At 36.0% G+C, this 3,414-nt stretch overlaps 1 long non-coding RNA gene across 1 annotated transcript; it reads left to right on the top strand.

Annotated features, from left to right (window-relative positions):
* Positions 1-14: 14 nt before the first annotated feature.
* LOC121813607 lies at positions 15-3,060 on the top strand. Its single transcript, XR_006053787.1, has 2 exons — positions 15-1,676; positions 2,691-3,060. It is a non-coding gene; the product is annotated as an uncharacterized LOC121813607 (long non-coding RNA).
* Positions 3,061-3,414: the final 354 nt, after the last annotated feature.

The raw sequence follows: 3,414 nt of genomic DNA, 5'->3' as shown, positions 1-3,414 counted from the left end.
ATTTAAAAACTGTACTTTTGAGACTGACAGATATGGCGCGATATGGCAGCGAGCCATATCAGTTTCTGTGATATTCTTATTAAGATAAATATTTTATTAATGTGGCAAGATCACTATGTATATTTCACTGAATTAGATATTGTAAGGGTGAGAAAGTCTTTTAAGCAGTGTGGGTCTGGATGCCCCAGTGGGTCATGAAGGTACTACAGGTGGGCCACAGTAAAAACAGAAATTCAGGTTGAAATTAGTCACAGGTGTGTTAAATTACACATTCATCTGAATGTATTTATTTATATAAAAAGTGAATTAAAAATAAAAGGTGGTGATATCACTGACTACTCTGACCTATATTCACTGCTCTGTAAGAACAGATCTTTATTGTCACTGTTACAAAAACAATGAAACACATTGAAGTTTGTGTGTCAGTGGCAGGTGGGTCACACATTGACTTTAACACTTTGCGTTTGATTGATTAGATTAAAGATTTAGGTTTGGGTGGAGTGTGTGGGATTTTCTGTTTGTTGAGTGGGAGGAACACCACTCTTGTTTTTTGGGAATTGGTGACTTAAAATATTTTCAGTTTTAGTATTTGGACTTTAAATCAAATAAAGAATAATGCAGCAAATGTTTACACAGTTACTTACAGATTATTGAGTTGGTGCAGCTGTCTGCTCAGCTTTGCACTTTTTGATGGACTCAAAGAGATCTGAAGTTTTCTTCTGCCCTTTACAACAAATCTCACACGTAGGAAATCAAAGCTCTTTGTTGCTTTTAAGTAATTAGAATGGAAACACTGTTCCTGTTTTATTTCCAGTCACTAATTCCAAAGTGTTTACTGTTTATCTGACAACAGCTTCTTTTTTCTGTTCTCCCACGTCAGCACAGAGAAATGAAGTGAATATTCACAGGTACACACAATAACAAGAATCTTTGAAATCACTTCACAGAGAGATGATGACAAAACAACAGAAACATTTTAAAAATAGCTCCATGTTGAGGTAGAGCTTGTTTTACAGATGATGATGTACGTAAACTGTACACACTAGCAGGAAATGAATGAGTCCATCTGTACCAATAATACTCACTGAACCAGTTTGACCAGGATACTGATGAACACACACACACATACATGCAAACACACACATACTCAGTGCTGCTGATGATCGGACAATTGTAATCAGTAAATTATTGATTATTAGGTCAGTCTGAGGTGACGACTTCATGAAGAGTTTTCACGTCTTTCTGAGACTCACTTCTCCACAAACTCAAAGCTGACTTTAAAGATCCTCCAGATGTTTTCAGAGTAAACACTATCAGATCCATGTGTTATTGTTTAAATTTTTTCAGGTAATGTAGGCAAGAATAGATCTTTGCTGTAACTTGTTTTGAGCAGCCACATATCTCACGTAGTCAGCATTCAGTTTACTGAGAAAGCACAAACCACTACTTGTTTCTGTTCTCACAGACGTTCACAGACTTGGCAGTTTAGTCTGTAGACACTGACAGCTGGAGTGGGCAGTGTAAAACTGATTCATTTTGATTTTAAATTAATTGTAACTTTTTTCTGATTTAAATCTGTTTTTCAACCCTGAAGATGTTTCCTGACATGATGGTGGTTATGAGCCGATGACGTTATGCTGAGAAAAACTACCAGATGGAGACAAGAACAGAATAAAGTAAGTGGCTTTGATCACAGTCAGTGTGTTTAAAATGTTTACTGATAATGTTTTTGTTTGTTTTCTTACATTTGTGAAAAACAATTTCATTTATTGCTGTTGTTACCTTTGCCAAGGAGGTTATGTGTTTAGTAGCACTAGCATGTCTGTCAAAGTTCAATAAAACGTAAACGTTTGTTTGTATTGATGTGTACCAGCTTGTAGGGAATAATATCTGGGATTCCATATATCATGTTACTTTGGACCTCTGACCTTTTCTTTAAGGTCAAATGAGGACAAATTTTTCCTAAAAATTATTTTATCTTTAAAACTTTGAATAAATTGTTTACATTCATATTTATCAAATTATCCTGGTTCATAGTATTATAAGATAACATTAGTTCGACATATGCTTTAATATAATATTATATATAATATGCTCAAGTTGTTCGTCTCCAGTTATCAATACCTATTATCTATTTCCTAAATACTGGTCGTCTAATCAAAGTAAACATCTGTCATGCTGCTCTTATCTGATTCTTGTTGCACTACAAATTTCTCTACATTTAACCAGAACAAAGAAAACTAAGGAATATATAAAAATATATAATTTTGCTCACATAAAAGTAAATACAGAGACCTTAATTCTCATATGAGGTTTTTGAGTTGTGTACAATTAAATATAAATAGTGTATATTTTATGTGAGCCTAAGCATGTTAACATGGGGTTTTATTGTTATTCATTAGAACAAGTTGATGTAAATTCACAGAGTGCAGTGGGAAGTTGTCTCCACATCTACCTGTGTCAGTGAAATAAGTTCACTTCCTGTTATGGTCACACCTTAGTTTGCATTTTTGAAATTTGTTAATCAAATCTCTGAGCGTACAGTGGTTTCTCTGTGGCAAGATCTCAGATCTGGGTGTGTCTGTTTAAAACAGCAGTTTACTGGTCAGCTCAGTCAGTTTGGTACAGAGGAAACTTGTTACAGATCATCTTTACAGTTTTAGTTGGAAACATTTACTTTTGTAAACCAGATCTGTCGCTTAGAGATGGGGTGAGGAGTTGAATCATCCAGGAGAGGCTCAGAATAGAGATGCTGCTCCTCCACATCGAAAGGAGCCAGATGAGGTGGTTTGGGCATCTGACTAGGATTCGTCTTGGACGCCTCCTGGGTGAGATGTTCTTTGGATATCTCACTAGAATGAGACCATGCAGCAGACCCAGGACACGCTGGAGAGATTATACCTTTTGTCAGTAGGAACAGGAAGGACAGGCTTCTCTGCTTAGGCTGCTGCCCCCATATAAACAGAAGAAAATGGATGGATTCATTCATGTAAATCCTATTTTTTCCATCCTGATGATCAGAAGAGTGTTGGAGGGCTTCAGAGATCCTTCAGAACAACAGTAAGTGTTTAAAATGACGTCTTTCAGTTTTTTAGATAATCTGACAGGTTGACTGAAGTCTGTGAGCTTCAGTAGATTAACAGATTGTTCATGTTAATCCATCTGACCAGGATTAAAGCTTCACTTTACTGGTTACAGATGAATGTCATGCGAGTTAGTGTGAAGCATGTTATTTACTGTTACTGAAAAAACCCATCATATTAAATGGATTCAATATGCTTCAATATATCTGAAGAACCAACAACTGTCAGACTGACACAGTATAAAGAGGAAGATCATGTCAATCTGATTACAGTCATGTGATTTAGGAGAAGTGCTGGCAGGAGTCACATAATCTGTCTGCCTCTCTTTCTT

Source organism: Haplochromis burtoni, unplaced genomic scaffold (genome assembly GCF_018398535.1).
Source record: "Haplochromis burtoni strain Fernald_Lab_line unplaced genomic scaffold, NCSU_Asbu1 Contig_2031, whole genome shotgun sequence".
Taxonomy (NCBI): domain Eukaryota; kingdom Metazoa; phylum Chordata; class Actinopteri; order Cichliformes; family Cichlidae; genus Haplochromis; species Haplochromis burtoni.
This window is presented reverse-complemented; position numbering and strand designations above follow the sequence as displayed.